We start from the raw sequence: 23,448 nt of genomic DNA, 5'->3' as shown, positions 1-23,448 counted from the left end.
AATCATGTTGGATGTACAAAACAAACCATGTTAAGGCAATTCAATTCAATGCTCACATCTGAATTGAGTAAATTCAATTACCTTTGAATTTGTTGGTGTATGTTTACCTTTAAACAAAGGATTTTCATCCAAGTATTAAAATTATGGTTATATTTACAATTATGTCACTTTGTCCAAATACCTTTGAGCCCCTGAAAATGGAAGTACTTTGCTTAAAATGGCTGTAATTCCTAAATGGTAAATGCATATTTTTGTGGAACTTCTTAAAATAAAGCTGAAAGTCTACACTTCAATCACATCTTGATTGTTTTATTTCAAATCCATTGTGGTGATATATAAAGGCAAAATCACAAAAACTCTGTCAATGTCCAAATACTTCCGGACCTGACTGTAGGTAAACCAGGCAAACAATACAAAACGTGGAGCAAAATCAAGGTCAGAAACAGGCAGAGATTCAGGCAATCATCAAAATACATAAAATAGGCAAAATCCAGAAATCGGGGTAGCAAAACAAAGTTAAAACCAGAATAACACATGCTAACAATACTAATAACTATAGTTGCCGAAAGTGCCGTACAGACATAAGAATAAAACTGAGATAAAACTGAAAATACAGACCGGACACAATAAATAAAATAATACTGCTAAAGATAAAATAGCAATAATAGTAATAACAATAACAAAAGTAAAATAAATGTGAAAAGATATGACTTTAGTTTTGATTTTAAAATGGTAACCGATGAGGCACTCCTGATATCATGGGGTAGTCTGTTCTACAGCCTTGGCACAGTGATTGCAAAAGCATGGTCACCCTTTAGCCTCAACTGAGACTGTAGAACAGTGTGGAGTAACTGGTCAGAAAACCTCAGAGACCTAAGAGCTAAGTATAGAGAAAGAAGGTCTACAATGTAGAAGGGGGCTAGCCCATTTAAAGAGCTTTAAAAACAAATAGAAGAACCTTACATTGGATCAGGACAGGGTACTGGACTAAGGCTAAAACTGATGTGATCCCTTTTCACTACATTGTCATTGTGTTTATATAGCCCTTGTGTAGTCTTAACATTATGTATACTCCACTTGTCCTAAGGGTCAAAAATGACCCACCTTCACTAAACTCCTAAAATAAAACAGCTTAATTGAATTTTCAGGGAAGACTCTTTTCAAGGGAATGCCCTTTCAGGTTTAGTCTACCTCTTGGTTAGCACCTTGGCGTACCAATTTCGGTGATGAGAACTTGCAAACACTCTACGTCACCACTGCATTTTAATTAAACCAGTGCTCACAGATGTCACTTTGCTCTCTGAAGACAAAAGCAAAAATACGTTGAAATGTCTAGTGTGATGGACTAAGGTTGGAACCGAATTGTGAAGGAGAGTAGACCTTTCTAGGATACCCAGAGTCGTGTCTATGTTAGGACATTTGTGCAAAAGGAAATTAACAAAAACAAAAGTGGCTTGAGCCAATCCAGGCTAGTAGGCTATTTGGTCTAGGGGTATGAGTCTTGCTTTGAGTGCTAGAGGTCCTATGTTTAAATCAGGGATGAGCCCCTTCTTTCCTGTTAACTTGTCCTTCTGTAATCAAGGGAGTTTTTGCTCGTCATCTCAACCAAGCTTCATGACATAGTTAGTCAAATGCCAAGAGCTGGCTTAATTGAATTTTAAACCCCAAATCTATTTTCCATGAAGAAACCTGTCATTCATCACAAACTTCATCACAAACTTTATCTGGGTATATATCTGGGTCTTCCCTCTTCACAAGGGGTCTCCAATCTATTCCAGAAAGGGCTGGTGTGGGTGCAGGTTTTGGCTCCTGATTGATTGGATTGAAAACCTGCACCCACACCGGCCCTTTGTGGAAAAGATTGCACACCCCAGCTCTTCACAGTTCTGGCAACATAGTGATATATTCTTATATTCTGTACAATAAGGAATTCAACTACAAAATACTAGTCTCTTCCCATTTTTTTAACAATTTCCCCCACCCACAAAGTGTATAAACAACAACAATAAATAAGAATAAAATAAGATAATAGATACAAAACAAAAACTTGAAGAACATAAATCAATCAACTCTATTTAGTAAATGTAGGACAGTATGCAAATGTGTGTGCATGGACTTTGTAGATGTATTTCTCACATGTGCAGCACATAGTATTTGTTTCACAGTCTTTCTTTGGGGGGCAGAATTGGCATCTCCTCCTCTTGCCAGCCTCAGCTGCAGCCTCAGATGGATCTGGACAGGATTCAGCCCCCTGAAGAGCTTTCACAAGCACTGCAAAGGCTGCTGTGCGAGGGAGGCGCTCCCTTCTTTGAATGTATGGGGATACTAAAGTGGCTTTCCCAGCTGCTCCAGGAACACCCTCCTCTTGTTCCGCTTATCAGGCATCCAGGTAGGGTTGATCTTGTTCCATATCACAAAGGCATTGTATGAGGACGGCTGGCTTCCTGGCCTCATGATCACTGATCTCAGCCGTTTTGTACAGTGTGCTCAGGAGGACCACATTCTTGTTCCTCTTTGGCAAGTACGAAACTAGAGTCTGGTGGTAGGGTTGAAGGCAAACTATGATGAGAAGGCCTCTCTTCCCCTTGTTGCAAGGAGTGCAGGGGGAAGCTCAGGCTTGTTCTTCCTAACTCTTCCAAACATGGTGATCTTCCTCTTCAGGAGCTGCTGGCTGAGTTCATAACTGGTGAAGAAATTGTCACACATGACATTGTGCCCCCTCAGTCTATCTGTCACGTCAAGCACAACCCACATCCTCTGGTTCTTCTCCGGGGCTCCACTGGAAGGCTTCCTTGTGTAGACTTGCATCTTCCAAGCGTAACAGGATTGTGCGTCACAGGCCACCCATATACTGATGCCATACGTTGATGGCTTGCTGGGCATACTCTGCCGGAAAGGACAGCATCCTTTTAACAAAAGAGGTTACTATCAGTAATTAGTATCAGTGTCACAGAAAACAATCACATAAATCAACAATATTACAGCAATACATAATAAAATTAGCAGTGAAAATCACTTACATTACAGATGTTACTTCAGGCCCAGGGTTATAGAGGTATGGCAGACGCTCCACCCACTTCTCTCAGACCTCTCTGATGGCTGCCAGTTTGTCTCTCTTGCAGATCTTGATTCATGATTATCAAATTGTAGCATTCTTGTGAAAGTGTGAAAGACTTTCAGTGGCATCATGGCACAGAAAATCGCCCTTCCACTCTCTGCATCCCAGAGACTAGACGTAACCTCACCTTGGGACCTACGCACACCCGCTAAGATTAGCAGCCCTATGTAGGCATGCAGACCAATCTCATCCATCCTTTTCCAGTTGTCTCAATTTTTACAGAAACCCTCCAAATTTGTCATCTCCAGGATGATTTTTTTTTTTTATGGCTGGTGTGATGAACATGTAGAATGTTTAAGCAATGTCCTGGGCATGGGCAACTGCATGTCTTGTGGGCCATGGGGTCATCCTTATGAAATTTTGTGCTGGCATCCTGCCCTGGTTGTCATATGGTGTCAAGGACCATGTCATTTTCCTGTTCTTTGACAAAATGTCTCTTTTTCAGCTTGGGGGATTTCTTCTTCATCTGAAGATAATGCCTCATGCTCTGGTTGTGTTCTTCCCTATCTTCTTCTTCAGATACATCCTCCTCTTCTGAATCATTGTTCTCTTGTCCCTCCTGAACTTCTGAAAAAAAAAACCAGATCTACAACCTTTTGGGCACTGAAACGTGCAGTCATGGCTTCAGCAAAGAGAGAACTGGGGGTACTTTCATCTGCGGCACCTTTATAGCCTCTGACTGCATTCCCCATCAGTAAACAATGCTTTCAACAAATGTTTATTTTGTCTCAAATTTTGCTTATTTTGTCTGAAATTATTTTTAGTTTGTCTGTGAACTTGAGTCATGTGTGGGGTCATGGAGGGGAGATGCTGTACATGCACAAGAAAGTTTGTGTGTGTCTTTGTGGTTTTTGTGGTGCGTAACCGATTTTATAACTGCCGGGTAAAAAATGACCCTAAGACAATTTTCATGGAATTATGAACAAATATTTCAGGTTGAAAAAAAGATCATTTAAAGGTTTTTCTCTGCTGTTAAACATTTTTTATCCTTAAGACAACACAAGGGCTAGTTTCAGAGAACGCATTACTTGTGTGTGTAAAATGTGCAGTGTGACTGACTCATCACTGTGGCTGGAATACGGTGTGAAATCTCATTGTTTGAAAGAATCTAACATTCATTTCTCATGCCCCTTTTTTTGTATATCAAATTCATTCTGCATTATACACACAAACACATAACCCCAATAGCACTGAGAGAGCTCTTCACTGGTGGGATGGCATCACGTGACCCCTGTTACCCCATTACACCCCTGTCAGCAGTGTACCAAATCAAAATCTCAATAACATGCAGCTTCCACACCCACGTCACCCACAAACCATTCTGATATTTTGACAACTTCCATGAAATGTTGATAAGTGCCCATGACATATCGACATTAACAACTTCAGCTGCTTTCAAGAATATAACACGAGAGTAGTGTGGCAGTTTAATGCTAAACAGATTCTGGACAAAACTGGATTTTACTTTATTAACTGACAGTTGGAATTCAATTTCCTTGATATATTCTTGGCTTTTGGGTTATTTAAATCAACTGCACATTGATGGATTACATCATTGAAGCAACTGAACTATTCAGAACTATTCAGAACTATTCAGAACTATTATAGGGCCTTTGAGAAATACTTTTAACCCTCAACTGCCCACCTTGAACTTTATTGTTCAGATAGACTGCATAGTTGTCAAATATATACACTGCAAAAAAGATATCTTGGGAAGTGAAAATATCTTGAATATAGTCAAATTTGTCAGTTATTTCCTATAATAAGATTGTAAAAGCATCTAAAATACTAAATAGTTATATATTTGCTTTAGAATAATCTCATTCTCAGAAACATTAGATAAATTTGTCTGTATATAAGAAATTTTTTGCAGTGTAAAACCCTGCAATTTAAGGTCCTTTTTGACTTTATTAGCAAAAATTAGTTTGTGTTGTTATAAATGCATTGTGTTGCATGCGTTGTGACATGCAACTGATTACAACAAAATATAAAAACTTTTACACCAAAATACAAAACCTTATGGCTCAATATCTTAAAATCACAGAACTATCTGACTGTACCTTATTCTAAGACTGTGATGGAAATCTGAAGGGGGGATATAAATGTTCTCAACAGGTATATTTCAACAAATATTCTAGCAAGTTTAACCAAAAAATAGCCATGTACTGCTGCTGTGGCATTATTATTATTACAATTATATTATACAGCATTTAATAATGCCTTCATTGAAAATGTGATGTTCTAAGGAGAGATTGTAAGATATTGCAGATATAGTGAAGTTACCATAATGTGATTTTTTTCCCATACCTTTTCAGCTCTTATTCAGATCAGACATGCTGGTTTTTGGAGACCAAGCCTACATGAGCAACAAACTGATTTTATTTGTGAATCCCATTAGCTAATATTCTTTGTAAACACATGAACTTTTCTTTAACTAAAGCTATACCAATGAATGCTAGTATTACCTCTTGAGGGACAGCTACAATATGTTTGAACTAAACTAGAGTTTACGTCTCAGAAAAACTTGCTGTGCGTCACTGTAATCAAATAAAACTGCTTATGGTTTGGAAGTTTGGAACAGGAGCAGAAACTAGCATTTAAAGCATTTAGGATGCAGGTGAAAATTTGCCAGTAAAATACATGAGAACTCATCAAGTGTTTAGAGCTAATGGAGCTGCACTGGGTCTGGCCCTACTGATGACACAACAATTTTATTGGGCTGTGAAGATGAGTGGCAGGAGCACATAGACAGTTCATCAACTAAGAAACAAGCACGCATCTGCCACTTTACAGCGAGAGTGACGCCATTTGTTACTTTAGAGGGCAGTCATTAGTGATTGGAAATGTGATGGTACAGTGAGTATGACACGATTGCTGCAATTGCTTAAACTGAGCTAATGCACGTTGAGAAAACAAAAGCTTATTTGTTAAGTGATTATTCATTGGGTGTTTTTGCGAGGCATCTTGCTGTTGTGGTCTAATGATGTGTTAGCAATCCTTGGAAAACCTTGATGCAACTCAAATTGAGCAGTTTCAACTAACTGGGTGTATCGACAACTGGCACTACGTACACCTCTTAAAAATTCTAAACATAATCCAAAAATCATATGTCAACAAGGATGGTTAACAATGCTTGCTGTAATGCTTGTAATGCTTGCAGGTTTCACAATACTTTTCAAAATCAAAACAAAAAACCTTCACTGATCTTAAAATCAACAATTAGTCATAACATAGACTCCACAGTGACTTCCTAGACATCTTCCAACTAAAATATTGCCATCGAAACCATTACCAATGCCAAACACCATTCAAGAAACCAGTTATGAACTGAAGCACATGAGCCAAACGCCATACAATAGTGTTTGTCACATAAACGCCCTCATTTAGCAACAGAATTTCAGCTGAAATGAAATCACCCTTTCATGCTTATTACAATAAAAGTTTGCTGGCCAGACTCTTGTCACCTCCTTCGTTATAAACATATGGCTTGGTGGAAATTGGGGACAGAGTTCCGTTCTATGGATGAGATATAATGGAACTGCTTGACCTTCTGATTAGAGAACATCCTGAACATCAAGCCTCTAACATGGAATTTTAATAGGTTTGGCCCTGATTCTATAATTATGATACAACTGGAATCGCAGGACTGTGTAATTATGACATGAATGGGTCATTGGATTTACATTTGGTTTGAATAAAAATCATATCAATAAATGTAATGCCATGACTAGCATGATAAAATCTTCCTTAAAAAAAAAAAAGTAATAATGGAATACCTGTGTATGGTTCAAAACGGTAAAAAGAAGGCACATTCAGACCAAAGTGGTTGTAGTTTTGAAACACAAGATATTGTCTCACCTTTGTTTGTCACTGTTTCAGAGTGATTGACTTTAATAATCCTTGAGGTGTAACATTACGCCGTCCTCGGAGTGACACCATGTTTACAGACGGGACAAATTAAAGGATATGGTGTGGGGGCATTTATTTATCTTGCCGGCATGGTTTGGGTAACAGAGTGAATAGTCCCTGCAAATCATTACAAATTTCTTCTGACTGATCACCTTTATCCTATGATGAAACTGATGAGACTGGCCTCTTCCAGGGTGACTTCACCCCATTCACAGTGCACGAGGGCTCACCGAATGGTTTGATGAAGATGAAAATGATGTAAATCAAATGCATTCACAGTCACCAGATCTCAACCTAACTGAACACTTATGGGAGATTTTGGAGTGATGGGTTAGAAAGCGCTCTCTACTACCATCATCAAAACAGCTGAGGGGATATCTTTTGGAAGAACGATGTTCCAGTGATTGGTAGAATCGGTGCTAAGGCACACTGAAGCTGTTCTGGCAGCTCGTAGTGTCCCAAGACCTCACTACAGATCTACAGGTCTACATTTCAACCACTAGAATTTTTATCTATATTTCATTCATGAAAATCCCCTTCCCTAGACTGTGACATCCTATAATAACTACAAATTTCATTCAAGACCTGAGACACACTGATATCCAGTATACTGTTATTTCAGTGCTATTGTTAGGCAGGTTAAAGAAGGAAAAGAAAACCACAAGACTCTGGCCTGCTTGTTTTAATGCAGGTAAGCTAAAGCAGAGAAAACATATCAAGACAATGGAGAGCCTTGTTTGTCAGGAAAGTGACACTCTCGTGCTGGGGCAGGAAGTTCACGTTGCAGTCAAAATGAAGAAGCAAAACCCACAAATGGGAGTAGAAACGGGGAAACGCTCACCTGGCTCCGTGATGTCTGATCGTCTCGCCTGTGCTGACATGATAGATGTATGGGCATGCTGAAGTGCTTATTACCATAAACCTGCAATAAACAGAGTCAACAGTGCTCAAAAAATAATCATAATCCTGAAAATATATAGGATCCCTACCAAACTAAATGTTTAGTAGTTTTAAAAGCAGTTTCCTGACTGCAAACTCAAACTGCAAAAATTATCAACAATCTATCTATCTTACAACCAAACCTAAAGACACTGTTATGTTATATGTACAGTCAGGTCCGGAAGTATTTGGACAATGACAGAGTTTTTGTGATTTTGCCTTTATACACCACCACAATGGATTTGAAATAAAACTATCAAGATGTGATCTTGTCAGTCAATTGTCCAAATACCTTTGAGCCCCTGAAAATGGAGGTACTTTGCTTAAAATGGCTGTAATTCCTAAATTGTAAATGCCATATTTTTGTGGAACCTTCAATCACATCTTGATAGTTTTAATCCATTGTGGTGGTGTATAAAGGCAAAATCACAAAAACTCTGTCATTGTCATATATGCTTGATGTATACAAATAGCATATATCATATATACAGTATGGTGAATCAATCCCAGAATCCAACACAGCATGACATTGGTTTCCAAGTCTAATACAGGATGCGTATTTTGACCTGATAAGGAATAAAACACTTGGGGACATGCTGTCGTGGGGAAATAATCAAAGACACAGTGGTGTGACGCAGCCTGATGTAACGCGGAGTTAAAGTTATTTTCCAATAAAGTGTTTTTTTTTTCTTTTATACCAAACAATTTATCAAGGATTACAATTAAAGAACTCTAAGAAACTCTATTTTATTAAAGATCAACCAGGGGTGCTTTTTTTATCAATAGATATGGTTTTCATTTTATTTTTATTCTATTTTTTTCTGTTTTTTTTATTAAACTGCCTGCAGAATGTTTCTGCGCTGCTCACTCCCACTCACTTCACTACTGTTTAAAGAAACAAGGCACTACTTACCAGAAATGCTGTCACAGCGCACCAGGACAGCTGATCACCTAGTCACTTCCCCTTCTGTGTATGTTTAACGGTAAAGCTACTGGACCTCTTATTAGTGTGACCTGAATTCTGGAACGCTGGAATTTAAACACAGAGTTCAATATTTAACCCAAGTATTTGGTTACTGCTTGTCAAATAATTCAGTCCAAAATCATTCACTCCCACTCTTTATTTAAAAAAAAAAAATCACTTTGAAGGTTTTTTTTTTCCTTCTATTTAGCAGCATGAACCCAAAGGCAATTTTCTTCCGGGTACTGTCTGGTATACGTCCAAGCTTTTTTTTTTTTTTTTTTTTTAATGTTACTCAACAAGCATTTATATAATACTCATTCCTTACACAACCGCTGTGAAAATAAGCAACAATAATCAAGAATCAACAGCTCTGTAGTAAGTCCATGTAGTTTTGCACATTTAAACTGAGAAACTCACAGTGGGATGAGTAAAAATTCATCACATCCGATCGCTGACATCATTTAGACGACTAAATGTTTATAGGTCTGGTTTTTTTTAGAAGAAAAGGCAGGAAAGAATGTGAAACAAAAAAGAGGTGAGCAAAGACGAGCAGATGAGTAGTGGAAAGACTGCAGAGGAGATTTAGACTAAGGCAGAATGCCAAATGTTTTAATGTAGCCTTATAACAGAACACACACATACACACACACACACACACACACACACACACACACACACACACACACACACACACACACTTGGCTAATATAAAGCTTTAAGAAGTGAGTACGCTCATGTGTCATGCAACTCCTCTTTGATTTTCAGTAGAATGTGTTCCTCCTGAGAGCTTAGAGAAAATTCAACCTATCGTTGCATCAGTAGTGCTAATGTGCCTGGCATTTTTACAAGTTTTAGTCTAGTTTACTTTTTGTCCTGTTAATCCAGTTAATCCAGTTTTGTTTAATCTTTAGGAAGTAACTGCTCTACAGCAGTCTTTAATTCTGAAACTGTAATTCTATTAATTAATTTCTTTGTTAAGGGCTATACTTGTATGGAGACATTGGTAGCTCAGGGGTGAATGTTTTGTGCTACTGAGTGAGAGGTTGTGAGGAAACGGTTAGAACTGTAAATAGGACCTTCACTCACTTCTATGCTTGGACGTGATGCTTCCAAACATAATTTTTTTAAAAAGAATGAAATCACTGGGAGGGGGCACAGTGGCTTTGTGGTTAGTGCTGTTGCTTTGCACCTCTGGGGTTGGGGGTTTGATTCCTGCCTCTGCCCTGTGTGCGTGGAGTTTGCATGTTCTCCCCGTGCTTCGGGGGTTTCGTCTGGGTACACCGGTTCCCTCCCCCAGTCCAAAGACATGCATTGTAGGCTGATTGGTGTCTCTAAACAGTTTGTAGTGAGTGAATGGGTGTGGGTGTGATTGTGCCCTGCAATGGGTTGGCACCCCGTCCAGGGTGTCCCCCGCCTTGTGCCCCAAGTCCCCTGGGATAGGCTCCAGGCTCCCTGCGACCCTGTGTAGGATAAGCAGTACAGAGGATGGATGGATGGATGGAGGAAAGCATTGGTGAAGTGGGGTCACAGCTCCAGGGTCCTCGTCCCAAGCCTCAGTCTGGGTTAATGCCTGTGTGGAGTTTCAGATGTTCTCCACAGGGACATCCTCCAGAAATTCTTGTTTCTTCCTAACTACAGTACCTAAATACACACCACTAGCTGGACTGTGTGAATGGTGCCTTGTGATGGTTTGGCCTACAATCCATGTTGAATTCTTCTGCCTTGGGCCTAGTGTTCCCAGGATAGTCTCCAGATCCACAACCCTGACCAGAATAAAGCACTTACTGAAGACGATGAAGAAGAAGAATCTTCAAAATAGGGTTAAAAGAGGAAAAAAAAAGACAATGATTATGTCGGAACACGTAACACACTCCTGCTCCACGTCTGAGTGAGTCACATTGTTTGAGGTTTTACGTCAGTAAAGTGTGGTTCTGCATCCAGACATTAGATATTAATTAAACAGAATGGGAGTGGAGGAGAAAACTATCCAAGAAACCTTATTACCAGCCTTATGGCATTTATATAGTGAAGCCTACTGCTTCATCATGATTTACAAATTACTACACACACACACACACACACACACACACACACACACTCAGCTGCAGTGAGGTGTGTCCACTCCTCCCACCTCTGGCAGAGGCTCTAATTATTCCCAGTTACTCTTTCTCACAGACACATGTGTATATATACACACACATACACACACACGCACACACACACACACACCATCTGTGCAACCCCAGCACTTACAAGTTCACTTTTAGAACTTACATCAGCGCCCATTTTGACAGAACTCTCAGAATATTCAGCTGACCTCAGAATTAACCTCTGACCCCTGTAGCTTCCCAGAGATACACGAAACATCACAGTGAATCAGAGCCATGCCTCAATTACTCCATCTTTTCAATCAGTTTTATTTATATATATATATATATACAGACTTAGATTTATTAATGCAGCAGAGGATATTATCCAAAGCAGCTTCCAGTTGAGGCAGAATACAGGCTGTAAAAAAAGCAGAGCAGTTGATGGTTGAAACATTACTTTAGAGCCTGACAGTGGATCTGAAACTAAAATCTTCTGGTTATTATTTTTAAAACATTAACTATGATTAGAGAGATAATGTAGGGTAAATGACACAATATAAATACAGAGTGACTTCTGGTAGAGTCTCATCGCTTTGAAATCTAAAAATAGTAGAATAATGACACATAAGGGAGAAAGATGGGAATAAGACCAGGAAAAAAAAACAGACAGCATTTTAAAAGTTTAAGTGGAAAGTATTGGGAGTGGTTGTATTTGCTCATCCATAAATAATATTTATCATAGGAAATCCCCAAAATATCAACTCTGCACAAAGACGAGTTGAATGTGAAGGGAAACTGAGTTCATTTCAGAACTGCTGAAGATTTGGTAAAGTGACTCAGAAGTTGTGTTCCAAAACACAGTACAAGGACGATCAGGCGGTTTCTCTGATAACAATCCGAGACCCATCAGCTTTCCGGACTGAGTTACAGCACAGCGAAGAAGACAAAGCTGCCTTTGATCAGAACACAGGAGAAAAGATGGGGAAAAACAGAGAGAGAGAAATCGCTGAGTCGTCATTATTATAATCAAGGCTGCTTCAACGACAAAGAACCGAAGCAGAAAGAAAGAGAAAATGAAGTCTGAAGAGGACATGGTAGTTCTCTCCATCCTGTTTTCTCCTTGTTAGACGATTGATTATTAATTTACCAACTTTTATTAGTCATTTACTTTACTTTACTTATTTATTTTTTTGCACAATGTGTTTTGATATAGTCCACTGCCTCTGACGGAAAAGAAACAACTCAGCACAGGAGGCTGGAACGGATGGATTATGGGATTTGGGCAGAATTCTCCGTGCGCCGAGTAACTCGAGCCTGTGGCTGAAATGGCGGAGAGGTAGAATGCTAAATGCTGGAAAATGAGCGAGGGGTAACACTATCTCCCTCCTCACAAACGGCCCATAATCCCATACATGTGCAGCCTGCTAAAGGGATACTCTGGTTTTTAAGATGACTTGCTATAGTCCATGAGATCATTACAGGGTTTGGAAAGGAACCTCGAGTCAAATGCAATCAAGTTTACAGTAATAAGTGTAGAAGTGTGAGGATACATCAGTGTTATGGTGTACTGTGATAAGAAGATCAGAAACTGATTAACACTAGCTATATTGCAGTATGATGGCTAGTACTAATCCACTTAAGTGTGTTTTAAAGATATTGTAGCATTTTTCCTCAGCAAAATAACTGTACTTTGGAATGCAACTGCAGTGTTATATGTTATTTAATACGGAAAATGGGAGTTGTACGCAGATGTCTGTTCATGAGAATACAGTAAAGTCCCCTAAAGTACACGTCACAAATGCAGACTTGAAGATTTTATGACATTTCCAAATGGTAAAAAATAACAAACCTAGGGCTCGAGAGTGGCGCAACAGAAACGTGTTTGCCCTCTCATCTGAAGGTTGTGAGTTTGAATCCTGGTAATACCACAGCCATCTGTGGCTGGGAGCCCTAGAGAGCAACACTGGCCATGCTTTCAGGGAGGGAGGGAGGGAGGGGAGCATACACTTTCACTCCTATCAATCACAGTAACACTAGCCAATGGGCATCTGCGAGCTTGTGGGTGTGGATAGTGCTTTCCTCTGAGAGTGTTACGCCGCCCCCTGACGTTGCATGAACAGCAGTTCGAAAAGATGCAGTCGGCTTGCTTCACATGTCTCAGAGGAAGCAGGTGATAGCCCTTTGCCCTCTCTGGTCAGTAGCTGTCGTGTGATGGGGAGAGATGTCTGATGGGTGGGAATTGGCCATGAATAAATGGGGTGGGGGGCAGTGAGTAATGAAACTAATCACTAATAGGCAAATATGTACCTGCCGTTTCATCCTTTATTTTAATTCGTCTTTAGTAAGCACTTTATCCAGATCAGAGTTGCAGTGGATCAAGGGGCTTATCCAGGGAATGCCTGGGACATCAGTCCTTCGCAGGGCTTCATGCACACACACATTCACACCTACAGGCAATTTATTTTATACAGCTACTGGCATGTATCTGGGAGGTGGGAGGAAACTGGAGAACCCAGAGGACATCCACATAGACATGTGTGAAACTCCATCCCAACAGTAATCCAAGCACAGAACTGGACTGTGCTTGAAAAGTGTTATAAAAATTGCTAAAATGACCAAGATAAATCATGTCAGAACTTTTCCCACCCTCAGTGTGAAATTACAACATATAAAAATTAAGTGAAAAACAATCAGACACATTTTAGGGAAAAATAAAAAAGTGACAATAACTTGGTTGCATAAGTGTGCATACCCTTTTATAATTGGGGATGTGGCTGTGTTCAGAATGAACAAATCACATTTAATCTCATGTTCAAAAGTAATTATCATACAGCTATCATCAACTAAATTATTCTGACTAACCTCAAATAAAGACAAGCTGTTTCTGTAGGATTTTCTTCACATCTTCTTGGTTTCATCTGACTGCTGAAGCCATGGTCTGCATAGAGCTGACAAAGCCTGTACAGGGCCTCACTGTCAAAAGGAATCGATCTGGAGAGGGGTACAAAAAAATTCCCAAAACATTAAATGTACCATAGAACACGGTGAAGGCCGTCATCAACAAGGGGAGAAAATGGGGCACCACAGTGACATTATCAAGAACAGGACATCCCACCAAAATTTACAAAAGGACAAGACAAAAACTTACCGGGGAGGCTGCCAAGAGACCTACAGAAACATTAAAGGAGCTGCAGGAATATCTGACAACTACTGATTACTCTCTGCATGTGACAACAATCTCTTGTATTTCTTTTACATCACGTGTTCATCACCAGGATGCACTATGGGAAGAAGGCAAGCTGGTGGAGGCAGTATGATGCAACTTTGGATGCAGCATGTGGATGTTACTTATGTAACATACATACGAAACGTACCACCTAACCAGTCATCGTTGCAAACACCCCTTCATGGTAACGGTATTCCCTAATGGCAGTGGCCTCTTTCAGCAGGATAAAGTGCTCTGCCATACTGCAAATATTGCTCAGGAATGGTTTGAGGAACATGACAACGAGTTCAAGGTACTGACTTGGCTTCCAAATTCCCCAGATCTCAATCCGATCGAGCATCTGTGCTGGACAAACAAATCCGATCCATGGAGGCCCCACCTCGTAACATACAGGATCTGCTGTTAATGTCTTGATGCCAGATACCACAGCACACCTTCAGAGGTCTTGTGGAGTCCATGCCTCCATGGGTCAGGGCTGTTTTGGTTGCACTAGGGGACCTACACAATATTAGGCAGGTGATTTTAATGTTATGGCTGATCAGTGTGTACGCCCTCCACATAACCCAGCACAGTAATGTCCAGAATATTCTGTCCTCTCACACACCTCCACTCTCTGCCAGTTGTGAAAGGTTAAAAGCCAGCATGGTGTCTCCTGTCCAGGCTGTGGGATGAAATCTGTCTGAATGCCATTTTCCATGTTTTATTTTGAGAAAAAGAATAAGAGCAGTAAATGTACATTTATCATCATTTGTCACTGCCAGTAGCGTTGGGCAGAGTGAGAGAGTGTGTGGCCATCTGGAGGACTGCTCTAGAGCCCAGCATGGCAGCCAAACTTCAATTAAAAAGGTGAGAATGTTTGTGGTATGTAGGTTTCCCTGATTTGATGTGGTCCATAAAGCAAAACAGATTGCCTGTCCAATCTGTATAGTGTGTATGCATGTGTTTGTGATGGATCACTTGTAGGCACAGGATATCTGTTCAGTGTTTAGGGACTGGTACTCTGGCTTCTTCTCCAACTCATTTTTTACCTCATGGCAGTTCCACATTGTGCTAAATGGACTGTGACCATCAGTTTATGAGTATATATTTTTACAGTACACAGAGTATACATTGTGTATATACTATGACTGTGTGTGTTTTTTCTCACCGTGTTGTGTGTGATGATACCGAATAAAGATTTATAACTGTCAAAAACCACAGCAATAACACGGATATGAGAAAACACGTTGAGCACTCATAACTTTTTCCACAGCATGAACTTTTGTTTGTTTGACATTGTCGTTATAATACATGCACATGGTTTTGTTTTTATTTGGAAAATCTCTCCACAGATTCTCTCACGTCAGGATGGCGGGCATGTCGCAATAAGCTGGCTTTTATCCTCTTCTATAATTCCGAATAAGTGGAGGACATGCCAGTTATATTAATCAGTTCAATTTGCCTGACAAGTCGTCCGTACAAATCCTAAAAACCAAAAGCAATGCACCATTTCCCACATTTAACAGTGTCTATGTGGCAACAAACAGGAATCTATTGCCTCATAGGTAAGATTTATATTTATAGAGATTTCAATGAAAGCAGGCATATGGATGAATCACACAAGCCTCAGTGACTCATGCGTTAAGAGAACTGAAGTATCCGATAAATACAGTTTTAAAGATTAAAAGGGAAAACTCAGAAAATCAGAGGGCAGAGGGAACAGTGTTATAACTCTATAGCAGAGCCTCTTAACATAGGGTCTGGAGTTCTCCATGGATTCATGAAGCACAGCCAGGGGGTCTGTGATATTTTTGTTTTTATTTTTTGAGTTCGTACAGTTATTAGTTGTTTTTGAGTGGTCAGCTGAATTGAATGGGTTTAATCTAAATCTAACTCAGAAACAAGCCTATAAATAATGTCAGCTTGGATCTAATGTGAATTGAAGTTCAGGAATAAAAAGCTCCAATAAGGCTCCAATAAATAGTCAAAATATTAGTGTACACATTTAAATACTGGGCCTAATGTTTGAATAGTGGGAGATTGTTCTTAAATAAATCTGTCCTGAATTAAAGGGATCCCAGGCTGCAAAATGTTTGAGAATCCCTGTGTATAAGACATACAATGTGCCCTACACTCGTTCACACTCACTCACTCACTCTCTCACACTCTCTCTCACACACACACACACACACACACACACACACACACACACACACACTCTCTCTCTCCCTCCTGATCAGAGACCTGTGGTGCAGCAACCACTGTTATAGCACTTGAAGGAACAGCTCAAGCTCAAACACTGTGATCACCTTTGCATTCAATGTCATTATTTCACTCATAACTTTGGAAGAAATTAAAAAAAAAAAGTAAAAATATCATCTAACTTTCTAGCTATGTGGAAGAATGTTCTTTTTCTTTGTGATTGAATAGACTGAAGGCCTTCTTACAGCTTTCCTTCTCTCTCACCAATTAATTTGGTCAGACATTAATTACAAATGGATTTAGGAAAAAACGCATAGTCAGGCAAGGCTTAGTTCTCCAGAGACAGCAAGCGGGAGACATTTGTTTACTTCAGACAAAATGCATTGAGTATTGAGACTGAGAAAATCTCATCCGGCTTTTATTTCCTCTTCCTCGCTTTCACACGTCCTGGCTCATTTCATTTCATTAACTTCTCTCTTTGATGAAGTTCTGAGAGCCCCTCGCCCTGCTCTGACACTGCATCTGTGGTACAATGTACCATGGGAAGAGACTGCAATGAGAGACAAATGGAGGACATGCAAATGAGAAGGGATGAATTTGATTATTCGAGCTGAACTGTTCCTAATTACTCTGAAATAAAGACCAGCCCGTGCTGTAAGGAGTGAGACAAATACATGCTCTTGGAAAACTATATTTGTGGTGTTGATGTGCATTATATTAGAATCTGTCTATCAAAAACACAGCAAGAGGGCTACAACGCATGGCTAAGCAGTGACCAGTCTCACTCTCTCTCTCTCTCTCACACACACACACACACACACACACACACACACACACACACACACACACACACAGAGAGAGAGAAAAGAGAGAAAGAGTGCAAGCAAGGGGCTGGTTATGACATCATCATACTCATACAATCAGATCCTACTGAAATGATGTCACTTTTCTGCTGCTCATTCATTTCTATTGGAGCAGCATGAATTGAGTTGTGACTAGATGAGGCTGAGAAAGTGCAGACACTGCAGAGAGCAGTGATGACAAAATGTTAGCTAACTATAAAGATGTTGAACTCAGATTAACTTTCCCAAACATTATCAGTCCACTTCACGCTCATTAAAACTCGTCATCTACTAAAAAGTACTCAGGGCTTCTGGGTGGGATGTGTGTGAATCAGATGTTTATCGAAAGAAAAAGATTCACCAGGAAGCCAAAAGAAATTCATTTTTGCCCTTTATTTGCTCTTAGTCTCCAGCAACAGTCTACAGTCAAATGCCTGCTTTACTGAGGGAGACAGAAGAGGTTTCACATGTAAAATAACTTAGTCATTCATCACCATAAGGAAATCCAAATGACTTCCAACACAATAGACACACATAGATATAAAAATATATTTTTAATTTAAAACGCAGTTGATATCATTAATCACAATCAGGATCTGAAAAATCAGAGATGAATTGCATATTTAATTGTTTATTAGGGTTGATACGTTTTAGAAATCAACTATTAGACTCCATGTCCACAACAAGAAGCTGTCTGGAAGAGTTATGTAATACCTCACAAAACGCTGCACCTGAACGTTCATCACTGGAGCCAGATGTCAGATGGGACAGAAAGGAAAATAACCTTTTCACCATTGGCATATTTCACAAAAAAGGGGGACTGTACAAAGAAACCAAACTCATACACTCTGTGAAGGATCAGTGATGTTTAGCTGGATCAGGGAAGACATGATGTGAAGACATCCTGATGGTATCATGAATTCTGATAAGCATCAGGATATTTCAGCCCAAAACCTGGTTGCCTCTGCCAAGAGGTTCAGACTTGGCCATAGATAGAGCTTTCAACAAGATGATGACCTCAATGTTTTTAACGGTCTCATTCTCTGGATTTGAATCGTATTCAAAACCTGTGGTCTGAACTGAAAAGTCCACATGTGCAAACCTGCGAAAATAAGTTTAAAATCTCCAGGGATTTTCACACACAACTGTCTCTAGATTTTCCACAGAATGGTGCGAAAAACAAAAAAACATCCTGTGTGCTGTCTGCAGGCTGAAACACCTTGTTGATGAGAGAGATCAGAGGAGAATGACCAGACTGGTTAGAGCTGACAGGAAGTCTATAGTAACTCAGATAAGCTCTCTGTACAACCGTGGTGAGCAGAAAAGCATCACAGAATGCATAACACTTCAAACCTTGAGGTGGATGGGCTACAACAGCAGAAGACCACATCGGGTTCCACTCCTGTCAGCCAAGAAGAAGAATATGATGCTATCATGGGCACAGACTCAGACAGCTGAAGACTGGAAAAAGACAAGGTGATTTTTTTTTCCTAATCTTCAACTGTCCAGTTCAGTGAGTCTGTGCCCATGATAGCCTCAGATTGCTGTTCTTGGCTGACAAGAGTGGAACCCAGTGTGGTCTTCTGCTGTTGTAGCCCATCAACCTCAAGGTTCAATGTTTTGTGCATGCTGAGATGCTTTTCTGCTCACCATGGTTGTAAGGCGTGATTATACTGCATGAGTTACTATATCCTTCCTGGCAGCTCGAACCAATCTGGCCATTCTTCTCTGATCTCTCTCATCAACACGACATTTCCACCCACAGAACTGTTGCTCACTCAATGTCCCAGAAGATCAGCAGTTCATGAAATACTCAAACCAGCCCATCTGGTACCAACATCCATGCCACGTTTAAAGTCACTCCTTTAGAGTTCACACCTTTTCCCCATTCTGATGTCTGATGTGACCATTAACTGAAGCTCTAGACCTGTATCTGCATGAGTTTTTACATTGTGCTGCTGCCACATGATTGGCTGATTGGATAACTGTATAAATAAGCAGTGTACCGGTTTTCCTATTAAAGTGGAGGGTGAGTATATATAGCAGTTGTAATAGTATCTTTTTAATCCCAGAGCTGTGATGCACGTGCATGTGTGTGTGTGTGTGTGTGTGTGTGTGTGTGTGTGTGTTTGTAGTATGGTGCTCCTGTACCCGTGTAGCCATCTGGACCTCTGTGTAGTCAACCGCCTCATGTTTGAGAAGACGTGACTGCTCAGATCAAGGCAAACAAACAGAAGCCAGATGGAGAGAAGGTGTGGAGAGAGAGAGAGAGAAAGAGAGAGAAAGAGAGAGAGACAGGCAGAGAAAGACAGAGTGAGTGTGTGTCTCTTATTCCACTGTCACCAGTATGAAGAACTAGCAGTGCGACATTCCTAACTGCTGCCATCAAGTGCCATGTGTTTAACAAGTTTGAAAGGTGGTGACAGGAAACACTCTCTAGACAGCTTCATCTTTCCAGTGAATTAAAATGTGCAGTGTGTCTGTGTGTGTCCAGTGAAATGTGGTTTTGGACAGAGACAAGCTCAAGATTTTGGAGGTGAAGAGCATGGGCTTCGTCATTGTCACCAAGATGATGCAGTGAGAGACGTTATTTTGTACGTTGATTCAAACTGACAGACTGCATTTCATCAGCTCCTGTAAAAAGATTAAAAAAAAAGAGATGAAAAATAAGCACAATATCTGTTTCTACTGTATGCATAACATACTCATTTTAGTCCCGACTGTGAGAGGAAATTCATATGTTTGAGGAACAATCTGAAGATAAAGAACCATTTTATGGAACAATGTATAAAATGACTTAAGTGTCATTCGGTGCTATTCATTACAAAATGATTCTTTACTGGAGTTTATGAGGCATTATGTAAGGAATAGGTGTGCTATTATAGGAAAATAATCAACAATCAAGGAATTATCTGCACAGTTATAATGAATTATAAATACAAGCTTCATGAAAACTCCCTTTTATCCCCAAGATTAAGATTAAAGTCAGATTTAAGGTTATATAGTAATTAAGGTGAAATAGTAATAGAGTAAGGATTCAAATTTTGCCAATTTTTTTTTCCTCCACAGAAAGATGATCATCTACACATTCGCTATATACAACAATCCCAACAATCCTGCTCTGGATTAGGCTGCACAGTGCCAGGTTCACTTTTATTATGCTAAGTGCAACCTTTACAAGTGTATTGAGCTCAGTTAGCACAGAAGGACGAGTATGATGAAGAAGATACAGCAGCCCTTCTGCCATTACTGTACTACAATCTTCACTCTCACAGTTCTCATCTTCACTCTCTCGCTCTCTTGCTTTCTCTGTTTTTCCCCCCAGTGAGTGCAAACTTGCTAAGCCATCCAAGCTATGACATCATGGCTAGTCGGCCTTATTTTCAATGTTGCCCCAGCGACGCCTCTATCAGCAATGAGACGGCAGCGACGCTACAGATGAAAGGATGGATTAGTGTGTCTGCGAAATGAGACAAGAGTCGGCTTTCCTTTCTTTTGCTGGCTCCTGCACTCATTTTTTTTTCTGCTAAAACTTGGGGAATTTTGCCTCTCCACCTCATTCCCTCTCCTTCTCCATCTGCAGTTGGCACTTTGTCAACAGTCTCATCCATCTCGCAGTCTTTATCGCTCCATCTTTCTGTCTTTATGCTCCTTCGCTAAAGCACAGTCCTGTAAATAAGTCCATTCATCACTGTATGACTTTACACAGAGTTCTTTGCCCCTCGGTGCTTCTGGAGATCTTGGTACGGTTTAGTTCTGATCCAACTTTCACATACCTACATTTTTTTTTTTACAACATTTTCTCCCAAATTGGTTGTTTGCCAGTTCCTACCCACCAGCAAGCTCTCCCCTGTCACATGACAGCTAGGGTGAAGGCTAACACATGCTTCCACCAAGACACACGAAGCCACCTCAACTTTTCAAACGGCTGCTCATGCTGTGTCACAGAGCAGCTGAATACACTCTGAGCAAAGTGCTAACTGCCACTTGTAAAAATGTTTTGATTAGCAAAAAAAAGCAGATGTGTGATTATACACACTCAATAGTCAGTTTATTAGATACACCTACCTAATATAACTACACTCACAAGCCATGCCGTTTAGGTCCATGCAGGTCAGATGGACAGTTAGTGACTGCAGCTCATATGCTGTCAGTCCCCTCTATTCGGGATTACTACCACTGACCAAATATCATTTGCCACATCATACAGCAGTGGCAATGACATGGCAGTGTGTGTGGAGCTGGTACAAGTGAATCAGTTGGAGCAACATAAGTGTCACTGCTGTACTAACAATGGTCCACCAAAATAATACCCTGTGGTCCAGTGGTGCCCCTTTCTATTGCTGGAGAGGTAGAGCCTAAAAGAACTGGTGTAAAAACAGAAAATAACAGATAAACAGAGGGAGTAAAGACATTTCACAAAGAAGAGAGGGCAACAGGGAGTTTAAATAAAGAGATGGAAACAGGAACATGAGCAGGTAATGATAAAAATAAGGAGCGTGGAAAGCCAATAGGGTGAACATGAACATGATCAGGCCCATATGCACCTCTGTCACAAAACCAGTCTTCACCCATCTGTCTATTCACACCTGTAATATACCTCTAATAAGTCCAGCACAATGCAGTAACAGCAACGTCCTTTAATGGCAAGGTTAGGAATCTAACAATGAAAACTCTCCTGGTGTAGCATCCTAGATGTTGGAGAGTAGTATTACTGAGCCCCATAGAGCAGCTGAATCCTTTTTGCTATTCGCTTTGGTGACATGTAGAAAGTTCATGAATGAGTTCAGAACAGTTCATCCATCTCTACTGGCAAACCACAGACCAACATAAATCCCTCAATTTATTTTAGTACACTAATCTTCTCTTGGAGAGGCATGAGAACTATGGTGGTATTTGTGGAGAGGTGATCATCTGGGTTAGATCTTACCTGAGAGACTGTCACCATTTTGTAAGGGAAATTTTCTAACCGAAAAATATTTTATTGTACTTACTAAAGAGAAAATAAACAGGTTTTGAAAAAATGAAAAATACAGTAGTAGACATGGATGGTATGTAAAGAATAAAACACAGTGTGCATGATGTTATAGGCAAATAATTAATGACGGGGTGGTGTGAAGTTTATTCATTTCCAATAACACCACATCCTGAAGTGTGTTATATTACTCTTATAACACAGCAATTTGCCAATTATTAAGATTTTTTTATTTATTAAAGAATGGCATGTCATACTTTTTATCCATTTATAGTTACATTTATTGTTGTGCAATGTTCATAAAATCAAGTTACTTCTTAATTCTTTTAATATACTTTTTAATACCAGTCCCTGTGTAAGCTGTTAGAAACAATAACATATTAGAACAAGCGAATTAATATAAACCTCTGAAACATGCCTTGAAGCTGCACTACTGTCAGAGCTGCTGTTATAGAAACTTAATCAACACCTTCTGACTAATCAAAACAGAGAATTCAAAAGTGTTGTGGTATAAACTGCAATATTTCATATCTATAAAATTTTCAATGCCTCAAACAGTATGTCTACCTCTGTTTCATTTAGAGTTATTAAAGATTGTATAAAGATAGACGGCATTTCTAAATACATTTTATATATATTTTATGAAATATTTTGATATTTTACCACATGGTAACCATTTTGTTTCTGTATATATTTTACAATTTAAACCAATAACAACAACTCAGTTTCTTTTAAGCAACTCAACAACTCAGTTTTCTTCTTTAAAGCTTTAAAGGACTGAGGAGGAAGTGAGGGGAAGAACATACCAACCTGCATATGTATGTTGCTTTTAATGCAATTAACTTCCAACAAGATTTTTTCTAATTAACAAAATGTGTACTTCCCCTGCATGCCATAGCCTGGTGACGTACACATGATTAAGCATGTATGCCACAATCCATAACCAACTTTACGGCTACTTCAGCTAACACAGTGGTTCAGTACAAACAGCCACATGAAACATACACTCATTCTAAAATATACTAAAATGATATTCTCAAGGGCACATCTGTCGTACCTTTATCTTTTCCCTGGAAAGGTGCATGTATGGTACTTTTAAAGTTTTACTCTTAAAGCTAATTAAAGGCACAACAGGTATCTGTAAGGTCCACTTATGTACCTAGTTGCAGTACATTCACATTTCCAGATGAAATACACTAAATGT

General features: G+C 39.7%; 1 long non-coding RNA gene across 1 annotated transcript in view; it reads right to left on the bottom strand.

The window, feature by feature from the left end:
* Window positions 1–288: 288 nt before the first annotated feature.
* LOC113527449 (uncharacterized) overlaps window positions 289–23,448 on the bottom strand; it is a 79,102-nt gene continuing 55,942 nt past the window's right edge. Inside the window, exons 3-7 of the long non-coding RNA XR_008302981.1 lie at window positions 13,883–14,011; window positions 8,880–8,995; window positions 7,869–7,949; window positions 3,021–3,685; window positions 289–2,906 (exon numbers count right to left, since the gene is read on the bottom strand). This is a non-coding gene — a long non-coding RNA (uncharacterized LOC113527449). The remainder of the gene's footprint in view (window positions 2,907–3,020; window positions 3,686–7,868; window positions 7,950–8,879; window positions 8,996–13,882; window positions 14,012–23,448) is intronic.

This window comes from Pangasianodon hypophthalmus, chromosome 12, assembly GCF_027358585.1.
Source record: "Pangasianodon hypophthalmus isolate fPanHyp1 chromosome 12, fPanHyp1.pri, whole genome shotgun sequence".
Lineage (NCBI taxonomy): Eukaryota > Metazoa > Chordata > Actinopteri > Siluriformes > Pangasiidae > Pangasianodon > Pangasianodon hypophthalmus.
Note: the sequence above shows the minus strand (reverse complement) of the source record. Positions and strands in the feature narration are given on the sequence as shown.